We start from the raw sequence: 12,834 nt of genomic DNA, 5'->3' as shown, positions 1-12,834 counted from the left end.
GGATCCTTGTTTGAACCTTTATCCACTTTCGTGGACTGCTTTTTGAAACCTATGGTACGAGAGATGCCAACCTACTTAAAGGACACGAAAGATGTGCTCAGGATTTTACCAGATGTCGAATTTGACAGAGAACAAGACCTCCAGGTATCCTTCGATGTGGAAAGCCTGTACACCTCTATACCCCAGACTAAAACCTTAGATGTGGTGGATAGCCTTTTATAGGCCAGAGATCTTAACTCCATTACCCCTGAGAGATTGATTATGATGCTGGCCACTTTGGCCATGACAGTATTTTTTTTAAAGTTTGAAGAGACTGTCTACTTGCAGATTAGTGGGACTAGCATGGGCAGCGTTTTTGCCCCTAGTCACGCTAATCTGTATGTACACAGGTTTGAGCAAGAACAGGTTCTCAACAAAATCAATCCCTACTTCGGATGTTTGCGTCTATGGAAACGTTACATAGATGACGTGCTGGTGGTATGGCGAGGATCAGTCGAGGATCTTAAGAACTTTCATGAGTGGTTGAACAGGAGGAATCGGTTTTTGAAATTTACTATTGAATATAGCAAACAACAGCTAGCATTTCTAGATCTGTTATTTACCTCCACATCTGCCGGTTTACAATCAGAGATCTATCGAAAACCAATGGCCAGGAACTCCTTACTGAGTTATGAAAGCTTCCATCCGAAAGCACTGCGTGACAACCTGCCCAACGGGCAATTCCTTCGAATCCAACGGAATTCCTCAACCAAATCTGCATTTGAGGAACATGCAAAGACTCTCGAAAAGCAGTTGACTGAGAAGAAGTACCCCAAGCAGTTGATCTGAACTTCTAAACAAAGAGCCTCCAATAACAACAGGGAGAGCTTATTAGAATTACTGCCTCCAAAACCAGAGCAGAAGCGGATCACGTGTGTGAATACTTTCAGTACCCAGTCTAACCAGATACAAAGAATCGTTAAAAAACACTGGGCTATTCTTAACACTGGGACTGACACCGACACCCAACCACCTCCTTTGTTCGCATTTAAGCGGGGACGTAATGTGAAGGACCAGTTAGTCCATACTAGACCCAAAAGTAACATCCCCCGCACTATAGGGACCCTTTGGGACATGCCTGCAGTAACTGGTCATCATCCCTGCGGTAACTGTGCAGCCTGTCCCCAAACATCAAAATCTACACACATTGATATTGGCACTGATCGCCCTTGGGAACAACGATGGTTCACAAACTGTAACAGCCAGAACCTGATCTACTTAATTTCGTGCCTCTGCAATAAAAAATATGTAGGGATGACCACGCGCAAAGTTAGGATTTCTGAGCAGGAGAGCTCAATTAGATGCTCTAAACAAGCGACTAGACTTACCAACCATTTTATCGAGGTTGGACATTTACCCACAGACCTAAAATGGACTATAATTGAACAACCATTGATCCCACTCCATGGGACTGATGTCAGACACTTTTTATTTAAAAAAGAGTAGAGATGGGTCCATAAACCTAAGTCTGATAAGATTGGGCTGAATGAAGACATCTCTTGGATGTCACTCTAATAAGAGAGGACAGAGAGCATGCCTGCTTTATAATTCTTGAAAAGCCTTGGAGCCTGAGACCCGATCTTGCCGTCACAGTAAAAGTCTGTATGTGTAGAGCCACCTGTGAGGCATATCATGATAGTAATCTCACGGTATAAGTTTGGATGTGCAGAGCCACTCATGGGGAACAGCATGAGAGTAGTTTCATAGGATGTGACAAAGATTACATAACATAAAATAACCAACCATATAATCCATGACATTCTGAGTATAATCTCTCCTGAGAGGGTTCACCCTTATTAAATCTCTGATCCTGCTTGATAGTAAAGAGTTCTGCAACGATACGAACGTGAACTTTTGACTTATGATCATTTACCACACGGAGATCATTTCCGTACTTAATAAAGGGGTTAAACTAGACCTGGGTCTGAAGGAAGCACAGGTAGAATCTGCTTCGGGCAGTATGCAATACCCCAGTACTGCATGTGTTATACAGCTTAGCCTTAAGCGTGACGGCCTGACATCAACAACACAACACCCTTTTATTTCAGTAACAGACCTGGTGACTGTGACATATGGCGAGCCCAAAAAGATCAGTAACTACACAAGATTCATGCCTGAACAACAAGGGGGTTAATAAACTAAAAGTAAACTTAGATTCAGGGAAGTACATAGATGGTATGTTTTGCGCATGATGCAACATCCCTACATTGCAGGTGTTGTGTAGCGTAGTTCGCAATGAGAGGTTGCTGCATTACCATAACAGATCAACATCTTTTGTAACTGTACTTCAATCCTGTGACAGCGAGTTTATTGATAAACCGTGATTCCAATATGTTTCTACTGAACAAAGGGCAATATATTTCCACTATGTTTGTGACATATTCTTGTGACATTGCAGGTGTGTGTTACTAAGGAACGAAATAACGAAGTTAGCATTGATTGTGCCTTAAATTAATCCAACGGGCCATGGACTACAATTCCCAGAGGCCCTTTGCGTCGCATGCCTCTGATGCGACGCTGACGCACAAGGAACCGGCAGATAACGCTTCCCTGCGCGCCACGTCGGTACCTCCCACGACAGCCCAGAGGGACGCCCGGGGTACCGACGGACAGGTGAGCGCGGGAAGCAGGCCGGACAGTAAACCGAGGTTGCTTTGGGTAACTGAGCCTTGCCTCTTTTGTTAATCGCTAATTACCCATTATCACGCTAAAAATCCGCCAAAATCCCCCAGATGATGCTGACAATGCAGACCTTAGAATCACCATTGTCCGGGTCCATGCTAGCATCTCTAGGTTTGCCTGTAATCTCTAGATGTTAAGCTTTTAGCGACCGTGGTGGGTTAATAGGAGCGTCATACTCCACATATGTTAGTGGAATTATAGACACCGGAATAACTATTGGTGTCTTTTCGTCTTTAGCTCGCCTCAGTCTGTTCGGCTGACACTATATTCGAGCATACTGGCTGGCACATGTATAATGTCAAACTGTATAATTGCCCAATTTGAAAACATCTGTTTTTAATAAGAAAATGTCATTTATTCGGTGCTTGGAAAGTCATCTTTCTGCACAACTGCTTTCCACTCAACAAGAGTTGAGATGATCCCTTGACATGAAAAGTTTTGGTATTATTTGAGTGGTTGAACAATTGATGACTGTGTGATGACAGTAGCAACACACGTGTGTGTAATAACTCCCTTTTTATCTATTCCTGCTATATAGAGCGGTGCTCCGTTTTACCCGCGCTGCAGCCAGGTGAGGTGGGGCTTTTCTCTCCTGCCACGTAGATAAGTGAGCGTCTACACTTGATGGATTGTAGGCTGATGTGATCTATCTATCAATTGAAGATACAAGCACATTAGTTACAAATAAGATTACTGTCTTTATAAAATACTTTCTAAAAAACGGTGATCTAAACATGATTATTTGTATTTTGCTTTTTTTCTATGTATGTGCTTCTTTGGGAATGGTTTGACATCCCGTTGAATCATGAAGTCAGGAGAAGGATGTTGTCACTTAAACTCAGGTGATATTTTACTTTTTTAATATTCTCACTAAGCAGTTGCGTTACTGGTCCTGAGGAAGCAGCAAGAAACCAGATGCATCTAGTCAGTCTGCAGAAACATGTCGACCTTCCATTCTTTATAGTGGTTATTTGTTTAGGCCACTTCACACTTTTTATTAAGTTGGGATTGAAGAGGAGTATATTAAATTTTCTTTCACCTTCTCTACCCAATTTTACTGTTATCCACATTTCACGTATTCACTCACTTTACTTCACATTTAGTGCACTGCTTTTCAGTTACCTTCGGATATACCATTCTAATTTAAATCACTGGGTCCCACAAGTAGGTCTAGGCTTTTACATCTGCCAGTCCGCTGTGGGTATACTACTCTACCTTTAGGGTGTGAAGGATCCCAGATGATGAAGGGTGGATTCGAGTGGTGACTGATGGGAATCTTTTCACAAAGAAGGGATATCCTATGCGTGACTTTATCAGCACACATTATTAGTTAAGCTTCTCCTTCACCTCTACATAGTAATTAGCCTTTTTTACTCATTTGTTGACTTCTTGCTACTCTTTGTTGGTTTAACTGTTTATGTAGGGATAGTAGCATTGTTAGGTCATTAAACTGTCCCTAGGACCCTCTCCTCCCCTGTTGTGTTTAGGCTTTTAAGATGTGCCAGCTTTTTCTCAGGATTTTTCTTAAGGTGTTGGCATCATCCGAGTATGTAGTCACTAATCTGAATTTACCTCCATCTTTCCCCACTTCTACCTGATTGATCTTATGTGTTTTCAGTAACTCACTTCTTGGGATCTGCTTTACTTTCTCTAGTGAAGTTTTTAAGAGGTCTGCATTGTACCCTTTAATCTACCTTTAAACCTTGAGATACTGTCCTGTGCTGTTGCAATGAAATTGAACTCTCTAGAACAGTTTCTTTTTAATCAAAGTAACTCACCATACGGAATGCCTTTCATCAGTTTGGGTGGATGATTACTGCTAGCCTGTAATATCGAATTTACAGCTGTTCTTTTTCTACACAATTCTGTCTCCAGTTTACAGTTTCTTTCAAACACTCTAAAATCGAGATAGTTGACAGTTTTAGAGCTGATGTCTAAGGTAAACCTAAGGTTTATTTTATTTTTGTTTAGATGTTGTACAAATTCCTCTGCCGAAGTTGGCCACACCCTCTAAATTAGAAAGAGGTTGTCAATGTACCTGGACCAGACTATGATGTTTTCTAACCATTTTGCTTTTTCCGGGTCTAATAATACCTGCTCCTCCCACCAGTCAACGAACAAGTTTTCATAGCTGGGGGCGAAGCAGGTACCCATCGCTGTTCCTGATATTTGTCTGTACAGGTCACCTTCGAATAAAAAAATGTTGTTAGTTGGACAAAATCGTATGAATTCAATTAGCATTTTGCTGTGTTCCGAGTACTTTAAGGGTCTCTTATTCAAAAAGTGCTTTACAGCTGTGATTCCATGCTCATTATCAATACACGTATATAGGCTTGTGATGTCTAATGCCATTAGGATGTACGTTGGTTCCCATCTATATCACTGATCTTCATAATGAAGTCTTTAGTGTCTCTGATGTAAGAGTTAAATTGTAGAACCCAGGTAAAGAGGAAGTGTTTGATATATATTGATAAGTTCTCCTCTAAACTTCATATCGACGAGACGATTGGTCTTGCCGGCGGGTTCCTTTCATCCTTGTTGACTTTTGGTAATTGATAGAAAGTTGGTACAACTGGATTGTTTTTCTTGAGAAATAGATACTAATCTGTGTCCAACATTGATTTCATATGCCATTTTTTAATTAGGGCCTGTTATACTGTGATACTCTCATTCTAACTTCTCATGTTGGTTTTTTGGTAGAAGTTTCTGTCAGTCAACTGTCGTAACGCCTCTTGGCAATACTGTTCCTTTGTCAGGAGGACAATGTTGCCCCCTTTATCTGCTGGTTTACAGATAATTTCATGGTTTGTTTCCAGTTCTTTCAGTATGAGTCTTTGTTCTTTGGAGATATTTTGTTTCGTCATCTTTGGCGTTTCATTATTTGTGCGGAGTTTAATCAGATCTTTCATCACTGCATCTGAGAATGCATCTTTTCCATCATATGGCATCTGAGGTGTAAATAGCAATGTCGGTTTAAAACTTGTAGCTGGTACTTTTGGTTCTATTCCTACCCCTATGATCCTTTGTGTCAGAGTTTGATCTTCATTCTCTTGTTTGCCAGTTTGCCAGCTTTCTAAAATTTCCAACATGGACAAATTGTCGGTTGTTAAAGTGTCAGTGTCTTTCAATTTCAATACCCTGCATTCTCTCACTCAAGGTTTTGTTTTGAGGAATTTGTGTAGTTTCAACTTTCGCACAAATTTAAAAAGGTTTATGCTGGTTTGCATAAACTCCTTTCTCTCATTAGGACAAAAGGTCAGACCAAATTTTAGTGTAGATTCTTCCATAGGTGTTAAAATGTGAATATGTATACATAAGTTTGTATATATGTAAATAGTCATTGGAGGAAAAATAACACAGAATTTACAAATGGTGTGAATCACTATGTTAATGAATTGTGAAGCAAAGAATCAAAATGGCCCCTCGCAGTGTAGTTTTACAAACACTGACGAAGGCAACCCGAAATGCATCTGTTTTGTTGAGAATAAAGATCTGAAAATCCCCCCGTGAGTGCTGACACTCTTTTCCAGGAAGTGGAATTTGAAAGTAAAGAGCAGGATATAGCGTGGCGCACCACCTCGAGAAGCATCCGCCCAAGAGTGACCCGCAAGGTATATATATATTACCTACTGTTGGTCGCCATAGGTAGTTATAGTTTGGACCTAATTTCCATAGGAAATCCACAACATTATATTGGTAATAACTTTGGCGCCGGTTAATGAATCTATGCGAATTTCTCAAAGAAGAGGGCCCATTATGCTCCGCTCCTTCCTTGAAAGTTTCGGGGGGATTCGTGAAGCGTGGGCCAACAAAAAAGGGGGGGTCCCAAAACATGTTTTCCTCATGCAATTTTCCACAGGAAATCTAGACAAGGCTACAGCCCGAACCGCTGAACGGAATTACACCAAACTTGGCAAAATGGTAGAGACTGGTCCGCAGTAGAGTCTTTTGTTTAAATGGTGTAAATCACTCCAGTAGTTTCTGAGAAAATCGAATTTGAAAAATATATATATCTATAGTCGGGACACCGTGCACGCACCGTGCGAGCACAGGTGCACGCACGCTAGCGTGTGCAAGCGTAATTTTTATTGGCTGTTGGATGTCTGTCAACATTCCAGTCAGTTGAAATCAGGTAGTGCTGGCCGCCATCTTGTCTACGAGGCAGAAGCTAGCTGAAAACAAAAATGTAGAACCTGTAAAGGGGGCAGGGTAGAGACTCCCTGACCCCCTAGCCCTTCTCAGGGGGTCCCAGAAGGACCCCCAAAGGTAAAAAAATTATTTGGGAAAAAATCTCAGTGTGCGTGCACGGTGCGCGGACGGCGCCGAGAAAAAAATACAGTTAAATAACAAGTTTGAGTGTTTAGATGTTGGTTGTCTCTAAAAAGAACAGCATATTATTGGTTTAGAAAAGTTGAGTTCACACAGGTGTTCTGTGGAGAATTACCATGGTAACAGGTAGAGAGTTCATTTGGGGTAGGTTGAACATTATGTTAGTTTGAAAGTATTCAAATGTACAACCAATTAAAATGTTAGTTTGGTTTAGTTTTTGCGTGGGAAGAAATTTGATTGGTTATGTATGGGGATGTCACGAAGTCAGTCTGCCTTTAGGAGATGTAGTGTTAGAAAGTCCTATGCAGTATGTCTGTCAGGATTCGTAATTCTCAAGTAGTCTCCTTGCTGTGTAAAAAGAAATGCTGGGTGTGCTGTATAAATGCCATAGAAACTCTCACTAGCATTTAGCACTGCCCTAAACTCTGAAATAATGATAATGTGAGTTAGTGTGTTTTAGGGAATATTGTGACAGAATACTTGTTAAAGCTAGTTTTATTTTATGTATTACAAAAAATGATAAATTAAAGTGTTTATTTTTTTGCATGTGACAGGAACAAATTTGTTAAAAATATGGATCGCAATGAGGAGACAGTGGAAATAGTGTTTGAAGTTTCATCTACTTTCTTAGAAGATTTAAATGTTCCATTTTATGACAACACTAATGAAGAAGAACTTAGTGGAGGAGATGGAACAAGTGACTTTTTTGATGAGTCTTTGGACAGTGAATTCCTGGAATGTTTGGAGATAATAGAGTTTGAAGAATCATGTTCTGCAGACTTACGAAGAAGAAATTCCTGATGATTTGATGTTAGAAGTGATGTTACATTGTGAAAATTCAGAAGAATAAATTTATATTTAGAAATCAAAAATTATTTGAGACATTTTTCTATTTGTAATTGTTATTTATGAGGTAGTAGCCAAGTGAGTGTGGTATAAAGTGAGATTTATAGTATAGAGTGCAACATTTTTGTGTTACATTGTAAGTTTACTTTAGTTACTCCCTTTCTCCCACTATACTTCCTTCTGTGTGTATCTTTTCTCTTTTACATATTTTTTCTGTCACTCTCTCTCACTTACTCTCCTTCTTTTATTGAAATCCTGAGCCGCCTTTTTTCAATCCAGTTTTGTAACTCCCTCCATCCCTTCACTGCACTTCTCTCTCCTTCACTCCCCATCCGTCACTTTCTTTTATCACCCTTTTCTTACATTCATACCCTTTCTCTCACCATCACTCCATTTCTGTTACTTTTACTCCCTTTACCCTGCTTTACTTCTTCCTCTCAGCATTTTACTTACCTTTTCTATCTCCTGCTCCCTTTCTCTCACTCTCCCTCTTTGAAGCACTCTTCAGCCGCCATTTTGTGCAGTTTCAGAGGATGAAAAATGAAAGTTGAGAATGTGAAAAGGGGCAGGGTAGAGACTCCCTGACCCCCTAGGCTTTCTCAGCGAGTCTGTGAAGAACCACAAAGGGTAAAAAAATATGTATTTAAAAAAAAAAAAAATTGGAAGGTGCGTGCACGGTGAGTGCACGGTGAGTGATCGGTGCGCGCACCCTATAGCCGCCATTTTGTGTAGTTTCAGAGGAGTGAAAAATGAAACTTGAGAATGTGAAAAGGGGGCAGGGTCGAGACTTCCTGACCCCCGAGGCCTTCTCAGGGGATCCCTGAAGGACCCCAAAGGTTAAAAAAATGGTTTATTATGAAAAAACCTTCGCGGGGTGAGTGCACCTCCCTAAAAAATAATGAAAAAATAAGGTTTAAAATCAAATTTGAGTGTTTAGATGTTAGTTGGCTCTAAAAGAGCTGTTGTGTCTATTGTGTGTTTCTTTGTACCTACAAGTAAGTACCGATGCAGAGTCTCATGTTACAGAGGAAGATTCTGTTCCCCTCATCTGTGAAATGTACACCATCTCTCCTATAGATGCCTTGCATGTTGTAACACAAGTTGTTGTGGTATATAGAACCCATGCCATAGTCTCTGAGGAAAGCAGAAACAGATTTATTCACATGTTTCCTTGCTTTCTTATTTTGCGGACAAAATTGGTTGGACCATTTCCATATGGCTGAGATACCCGCCACCCCCTCTCAACACAATCCCCAAGAATTGGGAAACCGGAAACAGTTCTTGAACTTTAGGAAGGCGGGAAGGGAGTTACCCTTCCCGGCCGTATTTATTAAAATATGAAACAAAATCAAAACATTAAAATAACAGTTTCATATTATGTACAATTTCATTTCCACCTTACGATGTTTGGCTAACCTTAACAGATCTCTAATACAAAGGTTCTCCTAGCCGAACTAACATCCTACAAAACATTTGACTTGAAATTGTACATCCTAACGTTAAGGGCCAATGGCAAGGTCGTAACCGGTGTCAGATCCCTAAACCAGAAATACCACCCTCACTTGTGAGGGGAGCGACCGCACAGAGGCGTACCTCAAGTGCATCTACCAATTTCCCTTGGACTTGACGGGGGCCCCAATGAACTCGACGCCATTTAACGGTCGTCCGAGGACTCGTGTGAGGTGTCTAAAAGGTAGCGTAAACCCCCTCCCGCACCCCACACAACTTACCCATCTGCCGTCGCAGATGTCCTGGCCCCGGGAAATTCCCCAGGAGGGCCCGTAGCCCCTCCTATCCAGGAAGGGGCCTTGACCACCTTTCCTTTCCTTCCGGCGGCCTATCCTTAGACGGGACCGCCTCCCCGTTGAGGGGCCAATGGCCACCTCCCCCGAGCGCTCCCATCCGTAATGGGTGACGCCCCCCCATAGGGATCTTCCAATTACTGCTCACCGATCATGACCTTACCGCCCGGCCAAAATAAATACGACAATTCTACCTAACTCACTAAGATTACAAAACAAACATAACTTCTTACAAGCATGAATCCTGATCAACACTAGTGCAAATTTACTTTATTTGCAAAAACATACTGAAAATAACCATTCTTTATTGCATATTCAAAAAATTTCACGACAATCATCACAACCTGCAAGAAACAGAGTTACCACATCAAAACTTTATTCAAAAACAACTAGCTGTCCTCAGGGGCTGGTGGGTGGGTCAAAATTGGCTCTTCGTTCCGTCTCGAGCTCACGTGCAGCGGGGAGGTGCAGCTTCAGAGCACAGGAACAAGAGGATGCTTTCTTGGCTTTCTGCTCCTTTTATCCGTCTTCAGGGCGGGCGTAAACCCGCCCCCGCCTGCCTCCGAGGGCGTGGCCGGCCGCGTCAGTGTCTAGGACAACCCACTCTAGGGTGGGAAAAAGGCGCGCCCCGGCTACGCCGCTTCGGGCATACCAGCCGAGACTCGCCTCCCGGGGGGATCGTGGTACTCCACCATACGTTCGGGGGGACCGAATGGTCGCCCCTTTCCATATGGCTGAGATACCCGCCACCCCCTCTCAACACAATCCCCAAGAATTGGGAAACCGGAAACAGTTCTTGAACTTTTGGAAGGCGGGAAGGGAGTTACCCTTCCCGGCCGTATTTATTAAAATATGAAACAAAATCAAAACATTAAAATAACAGTTTCATATTATGTACAATTTCATTTCCACCTTACGATGTTTGGCTAACCTTAACAGATCTCTAATACAAAGGTTCTCCTAGCCGAACTAACATCCTACAAAACATTTGACTTGAAATTGTACATCCTAACGTTAAGGGCCAACGGCAAGGTCGTAACCGGTGTCAGATCCCTAAACCAGAAATACCACCCTCACTTGTGAGGGGAGCGACCGCACAGAGGCGTACCTCAAGTGCATCTACCAATTTCCCTTGGACTTGACGGGGGCCCCAATGAACTCGACGCCATTTAACGGTCATCCGAGGACTCGTGTGAGGTGTCTAAAAGGTAGCGTAAACCCCCTCCCGCACCCCACACAACTTACCCATCTGCCGTCGCAGATGTCCTGGCCCCGGGAAATTCCCCAGGAGGGCCCGTAGCCCCTCCTATCCAGGAAGGGGCCTTGACCACCTTTCCTTTCCTTCCGGCGGCCTATCCTTAGACGGGACCGCCTCCCTGTTGAGGGGCCAATGGCCACCTCCCCCGAGCGCCCCCATCCGTAATGGGTGACGCCCCCCATAGGGATCTTCCAATTACTGCTCACCGATCATGACCTTACCGCCACAGGCCGGATAGTTGACCGGCTATCCGGACCCCCCACTCCTGCCTAAAGGTCATGTTTTAAACCCTTCAACCAAGCTATGAGGTCTCCTATGAGTAACTCATTCCCCCCCCGGGACAAATGAACCCCGTCCCCCAAATACATACTGTCCCCTTTGATACAACCATGCGAAACAGAATGCAGTGTACTTGAACGAAACAATCTACTCACTTTGTTATTTATTTTCTTTACTGAATGATTCAGAGCAGAAACCGAAATAGCCCCCCGCCACACTTTTCGTGGGATCATATGGGACCATGCAATTGTGCACCCTGGAACTCTTCTTGCCAACCAACTTACTGTGGAAAGCATTGCCTCAAGAAGAAGTCGTCTACCAGTGGCCACCAGATCGTTACCCCCAAGATGGACTATGATTATAGATGGCGGTGACCTTGTCCGCCCTAACAAACCCTCAAAAAAGGATTGAAACTGGTCAATACAGAGCCCGCCCTTTCCGTAGAAGGACACCCTGTACCCGTATTCCCCAGCCACGTGAATCATATCACCTGCTTTGAATACGTCCGCGGCACGCCTCACGTATGAGTGGCCCACGACCCACACCTCCTTTTTCGCAGACGGTGATTTCTGACCGCTGGTCCCCAGGAGTCGGGTCGACTGCACAGTCCGCCCCGCTTCGTAAGCTTGCGCAACTGAAAACCAAACAAAAACAAGAAGCGTGAGTATATCATTACAGCTTCACAACATGTGCAACCGCACATACCTTTTATAACAGTTCGAGGACCAACGCCCCACATGTTTTACTTGTTCTACACTCAGACCCCTGGCTGTAGCCTCAGTAGCAGCCCCTATCCGAAAGGAATGGGTCCCGAACTCGCCGGGGTTCAAGCCCGCGGCCGAAATCGACATCGCAAGCACCCTCTGGAACTGAAACCTCGTCAGTGGGGTGGCGTCAGCGTGTCTCAACAAGGTCCCCCCCCATGCTGCAACCCTCTGCGCCAAATATTCCTCTACGCATACCACAGGGCACATGGAAGACCCGGGGATCCTCTGAATGATTACGCAGTCCCCGTTTGTTCCCTGATCGGATTTGGACCTAACAAATGAGACCGTCATCGTCTCCCCCCTGACCTGAATGTGCTCCCGGCACAGTCCCCCCATCGTATCCCGCTTGCTCTTTGCCACTAATTCGCTTACCCGCATAGCCCCATGGAATGCTAGTGCAAATGCGGCTCGGAACAACACTGCTTCGTACTGGGATGAACACGTTGCCGGGAGCACGGACAATAACAGGGTCAGCCTATCCAGACCTATCGGGTGCCTCTCATCTACTCTGCGACCCTCAAGGCGTTGCCACCCACGTAGCGCTTTCTGCACAACGAAAGACGCTGTCGGGTCCTGGATCCCATGAGCCTTTGCCATAAAGGAAATGGCGGCTCGATGCCTCTGGGCCGTAGCTACTGATTTGCCTGCCTGATGTAAAGAGAGCAGAAATTTCACTACAAACTCTTCCTGACCCCAAAGCTCCCCCCTAGCAGTACCCAAAAAGGCCCAATAGGAACGGAACGCCCCTTCATATGCCTTCCTCGTCCTGGGTGCTAAACTCTCTCCCACGAGGTTTTGTAGTTCGGGGCACCGAGAGACCAGAGAGCTTCGG

Source organism: Lissotriton vulgaris, chromosome 5 (genome assembly GCF_964263255.1).
Source record: "Lissotriton vulgaris chromosome 5, aLisVul1.2, whole genome shotgun sequence".
NCBI classification, from domain to species: domain Eukaryota; kingdom Metazoa; phylum Chordata; class Amphibia; order Caudata; family Salamandridae; genus Lissotriton; species Lissotriton vulgaris.
The sequence above is the reverse complement of the archived record's forward strand: the minus strand, read 5'-3'. Positions refer to the sequence as shown.